A 12677-nucleotide genomic window follows, 5' to 3' on the forward strand; every position below is an offset into this window, starting at 1 on the left:
GAGGCTTCTCAGTCATGAGACAGAAAATTAGTTTAGGTTGTTCTCATGCTCCAAGCAGTTAATTCTGGATACTTACTCTACAAGTAAAAATGATGTAAGTTGGATCAAATGTCTCCACAGAAACAATGGGAAAACAAAGGGTATGGTCCCACTGAAGAACCTGATACTTAACTGTTTATGAAATGACCATAAACCCTGACTTGAAACAATGTATGTATGTTTTGCTTTCAGATTTTTTCTATCACAGTTGGATTTTTGTCTCCCTCTTTTAATTAACTTTTGCATTGGCCTCCTGAGTTGCCCTATTTCCTTCTATCTGTCTTTTTCAATTCATCCCATTTTTCTGCCAGGTTATTTTTTTCTAAGGTGAATTCATCACACTGCCTGCTGATTCCTCAGATGTTCATCCTTCAGGAATTCCAAGAAACCTGAGGATAAAATCAAAACTTTAGATGCTTCATGGTCTGGCCCCTACACAGCTTTTGTATCCATTCTGACATTTGCCATCTCCACCCACTGCCCTTGCCTATGCCCACAAGACTTCTGCCTATTGGATGTGCTATGATTTCTTCCCAGGTGTTCCTAACTGCTGCAGGTTCCTCTGCCTAGAAAACACTTGCCTCATTTTTCGTTTTGGAAAACTGACCCCCAAACTGATCAAAACACCAGCTTTTGAGGTTAGTGGGATCTGATCCTACCCAGGCTCAATGGATAGCGCTTTTCTGCGTTCTCTGTTAGCGCTTACTCTCAAGGCATTATCTTTGTTTATGTTTTACCTGTCTTCCCCCAACCAAGTTGAGAATGTTTTAAAGTTGGCTCTGGACCTTGTCCTATTCATCTTTGTATTTCAGGCAATTAACATTAACAGGCAACTAACAAATAATGAATAATAATAACAGTTAATGAATAAACACCTGTAAATATTTATTGAGGGATAAGCAATCTGCCAGTAGAAGTTAAATCTTACTATTGGTTAATAGAGCATCACACAAAGTCCAGTTGATCATCCAAAACATTGCTCCTTGAGTGCCCTTTGGCTCATGACAAGTTGACTTCAGACAAGTGTCAGGGTATCTTTCCTCTATTACTTCATCTTTCTCTCTTTCTCCCATTTCTCCTGTCCTTTTGGTCCCAATGATCCTCTTGGTACTTTTAAAAAACACTTTTTTGTCTTCCTGATCTTATTTTTTCTCATCCTCTGGCTCTACCTATCCATTTCCATCTGGATTTATCCTCTGTAGAGTGGGTTAGAAATGTGGTCTCTTCAGTTCCTATGAGTAGGGCGAGGGGATGAAAAATTGGCCCTACTTCATCCAGCTTTAGGTAGATTGTGTACAAAACTAACTCTTCCTTTGCAAATATTCACCACCTCTAAGCATAAAGCTTAGGAATGTCTGTCTCATTTCTTTCTCTCGTCAGAGACTACCTTCAATTATTCTAGGTTAACATGGGCCAGGGTTCCAGGAGAAGGGAAATAAGTGTCTCCTAAGTTGATAGGTATAAGGGAAAGTGGGGGAGATGATCCTGCCTCCACTAATTGTCCCAGAACTATATAGAATGTATACAAATTACTAAGGAGGAAAATGTTCTTATATTTTACCCATCATGCCTCATAGCCCTAAGCATTCAGTCATCATTATAAGTTTACACCTTCCATACCATCTGTCAGAATAAGAATACTTTTCCCTACCTACTCTGCACACCCTTATCTCATGCCCTCCCCACTTTCTCAAACTCTTTCACTATGATCTCTTGCACAGCCTCTTTCTGAAATGTTTCCTTCACCTTTTTCCTCCTGACTGAAAGCTGGTTTTCTTCCAAGGATACCCTGTGAAGAGAAAACTGTTTTCTCTGAGCATCTTAGGTGCCTCAGGACCTGGTGGAGGGATCACTGTCCTTGCTTCCCATTGTGTGAAACACACATATTTTGACCCACCTGTATGTTTTAGTCTAGCTCTCAGAAGAATTTGGCTCACTGGAAACTGTTAATATTAATAAGACAAATATTTCAAAGACTGGCAACAAATATGTAAATGAAGTCTAAAATATAAAATCTGCAATAAAGTATTATTTTTAAACTAAGCACTGTGCAATATAGGTGTGTCATGCTGAGATAAATGATACTTTGGACCATTCAGATTCATTTTTCAGTACACCTAGGGAAACTATCTTTACAGCAGAATGCATAGTTTGGGATGCTTTGACATAAAAAATGGAAAGATGACATATGAATGGAATCTAATAAGCATCACCTCTGGTCTTTTTCTATACTCTGGTCTTAAGAAAGTAGCATATATTAATAATGCAAAACTCAATGGAAACATAGATGACATTTTAGAATATCATTGAGCCTCATTACTGCAAATGAAATTTCTCAAAACATATCTACTATCATTTGATACTTTTTTCTTTTTTAAAATTTCTGGGAACCCACACCAAATGTCAAGTGAAAGAAATGAAGACATGAAACAGCATCCTGAGTCCTGAATCTTAGCTCTGGATCTACTGTATGCTCGTTGGACTTGTCATTCACTTTTCTGAGTTTCCCTACTGTAAGATGAAGGTGCTGGATAGATGGCTCCTAAGGGATATTCCAATTCTGATAATTCATGAAATAACACAAGTAGAGTTGCTGAACTCCTGTGGGTGAGCCAATGAGTGTTATGTGAGATGAGGCTGTGTTTGGTGTATTCACTACCAAGAACGTTGATTGTCTTGATGTCTTATGGTCATGAGAGGTTTCCCTGCAGATTATCAACCTCCTATGTCTATCAAAAACTCATATTATGGAAAATGTCAACCTTACTTTGGCCTCTGTATCTAAAAGACTTTGAATATTTGCTTTTTCTATAGAGGCTGTGCTGTCAAATTTTGTGACAGTTATGGGCATTCCTTGTGGTCCGGTCAATGGCAGCAGTGTTTGTGGGATCAGTATGGTCCTGTAGAAAAGGGGACAAGTTTGAAATCCCCAGGCCTGGGTTTCAATCTGGTTTCAGTCTTTTACCCATGTCACAGAAGGTTCATTGTAACTCTTAAGTGAGGAATCTCAAGAGACACTAGACAAAAATTGTTCTGCCTATGTTTTCCTCTAAGAATTTTATAATATCCGGGTTTACATTTAGGTCTTTAATCCATTTTACAATGAGATATCACCTCACACCAGTCAGAATGGCCATCAGTAAAAAGTCTACAAACAATAAATGCTGGAGAGGGTGTGGAGAAAAGGGAACCCTCTTGCACTGTTGGTGGTAATATAAATTGGTACAGCCACTATGGAGAACAGTATGGAGGTTCCTTAAAAAACTAAAAATAGAACTACCATATTATCCAGCAATCCCACTTCTGGGCATATATCTGGAGAAAATCATGGTTTGAAAGGATACATGCACCCCAATGCTCATTGTAGCACTATTTACAATAGCTAAGACATGGAAGCAACCTAAGTGTCCATTGACAGAGGAATGGATAAAGAAGCTATGGTACATATATAAATGGAATATTACTCAGCCATAATAACATGAAATAATGCCATTTGCAGCAACATGGATGGACCTGGAGATTATTATACTAAGTGAAGTAAGTCAGACAGAGAAAGACAAGTATCATATGATATTGCTTACATGTGGGATCTTAAAAAATATGATACAAATGAACTTATTTACAAAACAGAAATAGACTCACAGACTTAGAGAATGAATTTATGGTTACCAGGGGAGAAGGGTGGGGGGGAGAAGGATAGATTGGGAGATTGGGATTGACATGTACACACGGCTTTATTTAAAACAGATAACCAACAAGGACCTACTGTATAGCACAGGGAACTCTACTCAATATTCTGTAATAACCTAAATGGGACAAGAACTTGAAAAAAAATAGATACATGTATATGTATAAGTGAATCACTTTGCTGTACACCTGAAAGTAACACAACATTGTTAATCAACTATACTCCAATATGAAATAAAAAAATTTTTAAATGTTTAAAAAAATGCATAGAGAAGATTTGAGAGGATACCTTTTGAAAGAGTTCTTGGAATTCTGTGAGTCTTATCTCCCCTCCACAAGCTATTAATGAGATCTTTTGGGGGCTTTAACAAGAAAGCCATTTGAATAGGCTGAATTTCTCCTTCTGAGGATGGGCACAATGGCCTGAAATTATCTTTTGCTTGAACAAATCTCTTGCCCCAGAGAGATGGCTGGTGATGTGTTCTGAGGACTTCATTGATGGAATAGGGGCTGTCTTGGGTCCTGCGTGGGTCTTTCCTGTGGGCCAAATGTAAAAGAGCTGACCTGGAGTCATTTGATATTTTTCCTGAGATGACCTCCTTGGAGTGTGATGGGACTCCAGTGGAAAGAGCACGTCTATGGAGTTAACAAGCAGAAACCAAGCTGGAGGGCCAAGAGACATACAGGGGAAAACCGTGCATCTCCTGGGTCTTGGGAGCTATTGTCAGAGAGTCCATGAAGGTGCCCATAAGAGATGGAGTCAGCTTTCTCATGTGCCAGCCCCTTAGCATGCAGTCAGCATAGACAGGACCAGAAGGTAAGGAGTCTTTGTGCCCTTCCCCTTCTTCCTTTCCTTTATCTGATGAAGAGAAAACCTAGAGGCAGCATGGTGGGGCTGGACAGGTCAGGGAGAAGGTGAAAGAGCAACCAGGCAAGGAGATTGAGGTTCCCTTCTGGGCTTTCTGTGGGGAACCAATCAGATGTGATTACCAAATTGTGACAGTGAACTGGCTGTGACTTTAATTTCCTCAGCGTGACCAGTAAAGTCTTGAGTCTGTCCAACTTTTCATCCATTTTAAAGGGACACAGGGAGACAAAAATACAGATCTGCCTTAACTTACAATTGGGTCATGTCCTGGTAAACCCACTGGAAGTTGAAAATATCATAAGTTGAAATGCATTTAATACATACACCTGACCTACCCAACACCATATCTTAGCCTAGCCTACCATAAACATGCTCAGAACACTTAACATTAGTTTACAGTTGGGCAACATTACCTAACACAAAGCCTATTTTATAATAAAGTGTTGAGTATCTCATGTAATTGAATACGGTGAATACAAAATGGTTGTAAGTATATTGGTTCTTTGCCCTTGTGATCACAGTGCTGACTGGAAGCTGAAGCTTGCTGACGCTGCCCAGCATCATGAGGGTGTTCTACTACATGTCGCTAGTCTGAGAAAAGGTCAAAATTCAAAATTCGAAATTTCTATTGAATGCGTATGGCTTTCACACCATCGTAAAATTGAAAAAGCTTAAGTCAACAATCCTTAAGGCAGGGACCATTCTGTAAAGTTGCATTCTGGATGTCACAGGTCAGATGGTTCCATGCCCCTGTTACCCTTAGACAGCACCACTGAGGGCAGTTTAGTCATCCGCCTGATCCTGTTTCCTTATCTCTAAGTTAGAGATGATGGCACTGTCTTTGTGCAGAGTGAGAGTGATAATGACGATGAAGAGTTTCTTTCTTGGTAGAAGTTTGAACAATGCTATCTTCTTTCAAACCTTCCTACTTAATTTAAAATTATTTCATAAAATAATAGTTTTGATTTGATTGCAACCTTCTAGGAAGAGGAAGGAATTTAGAGGAAAAAGCATGTTGAAATGCTTCAATTTCATTCTGATGAAAGGGTTTCTTCCCGCATCTTCACAGCCACCTTGCCTTTTGGTCTCCAACAGTGACAGGCAGGTGATGTGCCCCTTTTTCCTTTTGTTCTGACAGCCAGCAGTGGGGGCCATGGGATTTCCATCTCTCCTCAAAAGAGGTGGGGGTGTGGAACACAGCTCATCTCCTATGAGAGCACTTGACAAAACAACACCTATTTTTAATATCCATGGATGCTGTAAATTTTCTCAGAGAATTCTTAATAGCAAGGGAAAGAGAAGTTCTGTTCTGGCAGGGCTTCAGAAACTGTCACCTTCTCTTCTGCTGGCTGTGGGGCGACAGCAAACAGTGACAGTAAACAGGGGACACAAGAGTAGACCTTTAGCAAAAGCTATGATTAAATGCCAAAGAGACTCAAGTATCCACCTGTATTCCTCTCCCCCAGCCTTTCACATGCTTCAGAACCCCAGTGGCTCAAATGAAATAAAACTGTTCCTTTGAAGCATAGTTCCTGTTGTTTCCATACTACTCTTTCTGTGAGAAAGGGTTATGTATGTAGCTCTGTTTTGAGATTGCTTCTGTGTTGAGTGCAAAAATGTGAGCAGTCCTCACATCAGAATGGTCAGGGGTTACAAAATTGTTGTCCATTTTACTAGGTAAAGGAGACCTCTATGAGCCCTCAGTGGTTATGGATGGGAATTCAGCATAGGATGATTTAGGGACTTCAGCTGATGTTTCTGCTATTGTCATGCTGTGCTGGGCAGAGTCCTGTCACCGTGGGTCAAAATAAAGATGACACACAGACCCATCTGTATCAGAATCTGGAATAACAGGCAAAGAAACAGAAAAGCCACCAATCAACATGACTCACCCGGTCCATAAAGCTTCAAACTGGACTTTTAGTATCTCAGTCTTACTTATAAATAGACAGCTTCAGGCCACCCAACCAGTGAGGAAATATTGCAACATTTCCAGTGACAGAAAAGCCCATGCTTTAGTTCTCAGCGTGGACTAATTACTGTAGCACAAATGCTCAGGAACTCAGGCAGAGAAGTCAGGTCTGCATATGACAACTGTTTCTGGACGGTTTTAGTCCAATACTCAAAACTTACTTTCATCAGAAATTTGATAGAACTGTTGAAAAGCACATTTTGGGTGATAACAAACATAGCAGATTTATCTGTCATTCTTTGTCTTTTTTAATGAAAAACGTTTGTTGATGTAATATGAGTATAAAGATTAATAAGTCAAGTTGTATTAGAGGAGATTTAACGATAAACAGCTGTCCCCTGTCTTACCCTTTCTCACCCCTGAGTTCCATTCCAAAGAGCAAATTATTTCTAAATCAGTCCTGCTTTATTCACCCTGATATTTATCTCTGTTTCTAAAGAAAATATCTATGCTCGCTCTTCCCCTGTTTATCTACTTTAGAAATTATCTATCGTCTTCCTATCATAGATGATACAAATTTTGGAAGTACGTTTTTTGAGACTGTTCAGTGGACAGTACTCAGCCAGCTGCCATCTCTGGGAGCCAAGAAGGGAAAGGGCCCAGAGATCTCCCTTTTTACTACTCCCTTAACTTGTGCTTCTGTTTTCAGTAAGGCTCTTCTTTCTCACTGTTTTCTCCGGTCTGAAGCCTGTTCTGGTACAGTATCTCCACAGAGTAGCTTTACATCTCCTGTTAGGCCAAGGGAAGGTAGTAATGGTGGGAAGAAGTGTTGGCGGGAGGAGGGCCGGATGTGAGTTCTTACATAGATTTTCCACTAATTCATGTGTTTTGAGCCCCTCGTTTTACCCTCACCCTCCATGGTAGCTAACGTCTCCAATACCTGAGCCTGTCCTGGGTTCTGAGGCTCAAACTGGCTATCTCGTCATTGGCTTCATCCTCTGCTGTCTCCTAGAAATCAGCTTTTACACATCTACCAGACTCGGTGTCACTTTGTGTCCCCAAATGTGTTGATCTCTTTCTCTTTCTGCATTTTCCCTTTTAATTTTTATTTATCTGTGTAGGTTTTAAACCTTCTTTTGGTAATTTTTCTTTTTTCTTTTAGGGGCTTGGGAAAGGAACAATGATAAAAAGCATTTTTAATTGCCCAACTTTTGCCTCCTTACCTAAGATTGCTTTTTACCATGGAGTCATGCCGGCCTGAGATTCAGTCCTGCTCTGTAACTTACTATCTGTTCCATCACTTCATATTTCCATCTTTACTCTAGGTACAATAATGCCTGCTTCATTGAATTTGTGGAAGCCCCACCTGGAATAATATCTGGAACAATGCCTAACCACGACAATACAAACATTAATAAATACTTCTGTTTTGACTAGTTCTCCACTATTTGTTCCTATGCAGAAGTCACCTTCACAACCAGTTGAGGCCCAGTGGCTATGGTCCCTCCATATGCACTTGGCAGATGTTCTTTACCCTGATTCAAACACTGTCCTTACATTGGGGCTCTACAGCTGAACAAAACAAAGTCCCTCCCCTCCAGGACTTACATTCTAGGGAGGGAAGAAGATGAAAAAATATACAGGAAAAATTACAGTATGTCAGATGCTAACAAGTGCTATGGACAAAAGTAAATTAAGGTCAGTGCTGAGGTGTGTGTAGAAGGAAGCTGCTATTTTAGGAAGGATGGGCATGGAGGACCCCATTGAGAAGGTGACCTTCAAGTGGAAACCTGGATTAAAAGGGTAGGAAATAATCAGGCCATGAAGGAGAAGAATCTTCTAAGCAGAGAGGCCTCTGGGAGAAGAACCTTCTAGGCAGAGAGAACAGGTCATACAAAACCCAAGGTGGGAGCCTGATTGTCAAGTTTAAAGACTAACAGAGGGGCAGTGTGGTCCAAGTTGAAGGAGATGAGTTCATATCTGGCAGGACCTTAGATGCCTTTGGTAAGACTTTAGTTTTCACCTGAGTAGACTGGCGAGCTGTTGGAGGGCTTTGAGCAGAGGAGTACCAAAATCCCTTATGGATGGAAGGACCTACCTTCACTGTAATGTGTTATCTCTATTTGACAAATAAATGGTGTCATGATGCCGGCAGCATCATATCTATTGGGTATCCAGCTACTCATGCCTGCCTTAGCTGTGCCTCAATTTTCCAAGTCCAGGCTCTATACCCTGTTGATTTTTCCAGCCTCTACCAGGACTAGCTTCTGGTTCTTTGTCATGCCCAAGACTTCCAACTTCTTTAACAAATCTCACTCAATAATCTGTTTCAAGTCACCTTCCGATGTCTGCCTAAACTTACAGCTCATTATTGGTTTGAGGGTAATAAGACTTTCCAGTCTCTTTCTTCTCCTGTCTTTTGTTTGTTGTAAAGCTTCTGCCCACAGATTCTCAAACTTAATGAAACCTGCTATATGATTGTGTTATGTCTGGCAAGTCACATTAGCAAATCACTAAGGTAAGGTGCGTTGGAACGGAACTGAGTAGTCTCTGTTCAAGCAGTCTCTCAAAACAATGTGTTGTTCTCTGGAATGGTTCTACAAGGACCATATGGACCCTTGGAAACACAGCTTGGCTACTTACCATAGAAAAGCAGATGTGTTTGGTGAGATGCTGCCTATCCTGTCTTTTACACATCGTTAATCTTTTCAGTGTTAAAATCACTATGGGCCATCAGGCATTTCCTGCAGCCGAGGCTTTTATGCACAGAGACACTACATGGAGGGCTAGAATGGCAGAGGTAATGTGAAAATTTCCCTTTGGAAAAGCAATGCCATGCTTCACACAGGCACCATTCATGGGAGTGGGCTCTTGTTTAGTTTGCAAACCAGTCTGTTTTCTTGAGTTCCTTATTGGTCATTCCTTTACTCCTAGTTTAATATTATGAATAATAATGTCATTTAATTAACCTTACGTTTTTTTTGCTGAAGTCAGTGCTCCTGGTGGAGTAATCTGGGACCAGCCATGATAGGTATTTCAGGATACAAGCAGGCAGTCGTCTTCTTCCCTGGTCTTAGTCATGACCACGAAAAAAGACAACCATGAAAAAGACTCATGCACTGCCCCTATAGTATAATAATTTAGGGCTTAGATAATCACTGGGATCCACACATCTCAGTGTAACGGGCATTCTTTGTGATTATATTAACTGCTGGACACATAATGCTGAACAAGATATGGTTCTTGTTCTCAGAAAGCTTACACTCTGGAGGTAGGGACTGAGCAGTAAACAGGTGGGAGATGTCTGTAGGTCTTTATCAGAGATCTATGTCCTCTCGCATGGTGCAGAGTTGCTGCTGGGAAGTGGGTTCTTGGCCTGAGACTTCATTGCCCAGTGCCCCTTGCATATATAATTGTTAAGACCATATGGCTTTTTCTTATCAATGGAATGTGATTGGATGGGATGCATGCTGCTTCTTGGCCAATGTGGTTTCTCTACTCTCCCTCCTCCCTTGTCTCCTGAGTCTCTCCCAGAAGCCTGCAAGCTTCCTGGCAGGCATGCAGGCTAGATTGCCTACACCTCAGGCTGAATGGGTAAAGGCTCACAGCTTTCAGGGGATTGGTCATGTCAATGAAAATAATCAATAAACAATCAATAATAGGACTAGAAAAGAGGACTATAGCCTTGGAAACACAGATTCAAGAAGCACTTGAATTGTGTTCCACCAGACTACAAAATGGGGGAGACTCATATAGGCAAAACCCACAAAGTTACATATGTTGTTTGCAAGGATTAGGATTGGAGTTGGCAAGAAGTAAGGGTGCTCATTAAGTAAAGATTGTTTGGGGTCCAAAACAGTTGCATAATTACAAAGGGAGACCTTGAGACCATAAGGTTATGGCTGGCAGCTACTAGAAGATTTTTTAAAATTTAATTAAATTAATTTATTTTTTATACAGCAGGCTGTTATTAGCTATCTATTTTATACACAGCACTGTATACATGTCAACCCCAACCTCCCAATTAATCACACCCCACCCCCCACTCACTTCCCTCCCTTGGTGTCCATGTGTTTGTTCTCTACATCTGTGTCTCTATTTCTGCCTTGCAAACTAGTTCATCTGTACCATTTTTCTAGATTCCATATATATGCATTAATATACAATATTTGTTTTTCTCTTTCTGACTTACTTCACTCTGTATGACAGTCTGTAGGTTAGTCCATGTCTCTACAAATGACCCAATTTTGTTCCTTTTTATGGCTGAGTAATATCCCATTGTATATATGTACCACATCTTCTTTATCCATTCGTCTGTCGATGGTCATTTAGGTTGCTTCAATGACCTGGCTATTGTAAATAGTGCTGCAGTGAATATTGGGGTGCATGAATCTGGAGGTGGAGGAATCAGGCTCCCTGATTTCAGACTATACTACAAAGCTACAGTAATCAAGACAATATGGTACTGGCACAAAAACAGAAACATAGATCAATGCAACAGGATAGAAAGCCCAGAGATAAACCCATGCACCTATGGTCAACCAATCTATGACAAAGGAGGCAAGGATATACAATGGAGAAAAGACAGTCTCTTCAATAAGTGGTGCTGGGAAAACTGGACAGCTACATGTAAAAGAATGAAATTAGAACACTCCCTAACACCATACACAAAAATAAACTCAAAATGGATTTGAGACCTAAATGTAAGACCGGACACTCTAAAACTGTTAGAGGAAAACATAGGAAGAACACTCTTTGACATAAATCACAGCAAGATCTTTTTTGACCCACCTCCTAGAGTAATGGAAATAAAAATAAACAAATGGGACCTAATGAAAGTTAAAAGCTTTTACACAGCAAAAGAAACTATAAACAAGACAAAAAAGGCAACCCTCAGAATGGGAGAAAATATTTGCAAATGAATCAATGGACAAAGGGTTAATCTCCAAAATATATAAACAGCTCATGCAGCCCAATATTAAAAAAACAAACAACTCAATAAAAAAATGGGCAGAAGACCTAAATAGACATTTCTCCAAAGAAGACATACAGATGACCAAGAAGCACATGAAAAGCTGCTCAACATCCCTAATTATTAGAGAAATGCAAATCAAACCTACAATGAGGTATCACCTCACACTGGTTAGAATGGGCATCATCAGAAAATCTATAAACAACAAATGCTGGAGAGGGTGTGGAGAAAAGGAAACCCTCTTGCCCTGTTGGTGGGAATGTAAATTGATACAGCCACTATGGAGACCAGTATGGAGGTTCCTTAAAAAACTAAAAATAGAATTACCGTACGATCCAGCAACCCCACTACTGTGCATATACCCAGAGAAAACCATAGCAAATATTGTTTTGAAAATGGCTGGTGGTGCCCTTGAATTTGATACTGTTCAGAAAATTCAAGTTCCCAGTGATACAGGAAAAGCATTTTAAACCACATCCACTATGCCCTCCTGGCTCCATTTTGAATGTTGGAACCACAGTTACTCCACTTGTGAGTTTTAGCTGCATTCTTTTCTTTAATAAATGGTTAAAACAGATGTACAATGCTGTTTGACAGGCCATAAGACAGGCTATTCTTGTTAGCATAGACTTCAAGTCTAGTCACGTACGAGCCAGAATGATTTCCCCATGCCTCAACATGTGAAAACTTATTAGTCAGAAGGACATACGGGGAACCCCAGTACTACATTTGTCCTCCTCCTCCTTTTCCTCTTGTTCATTTTTCTTTCCTCAAATACATAGCATTTCAAAATATAAGATTTCCTCATTTATATTTTTGTGAGTCAGTCTTCTGTCTTACCGTATTCAACTGAAATCCCCCCCTCCAAAAAAAAAAATGAAAATCTTGGGTAAGTTATACACAGCCCCTCTAAGCTGTGGTTTCCTCATTGGTAAAGTATGGACTTAAAAGTATCTACTCCATGGGATTGTTGAAGGAATTAAATGGGATAAAGTATGTGAAGCTCTCAGTACAGTGGCTGGTATATAGTAAGTGGTAATGAAATCTTAGCTACTATTATTCTGATCTTATTCACAGAGCACTTGTCTGCATAACATCATAGTTATTGAGAGTATTGGTGGAAAGTGGGTTTTTATATTTTCACAGGCTCATCAAAGGCCTAATATCAAGTTAGTTACAGGTGGTGAGGGATTCATGTT

This window comes from Leucopleurus acutus, assembly GCF_964270905.1.
Source record: "Leucopleurus acutus genome assembly, chromosome: 3".
Lineage (NCBI taxonomy): Eukaryota > Metazoa > Chordata > Mammalia > Artiodactyla > Delphinidae > Leucopleurus > Leucopleurus acutus.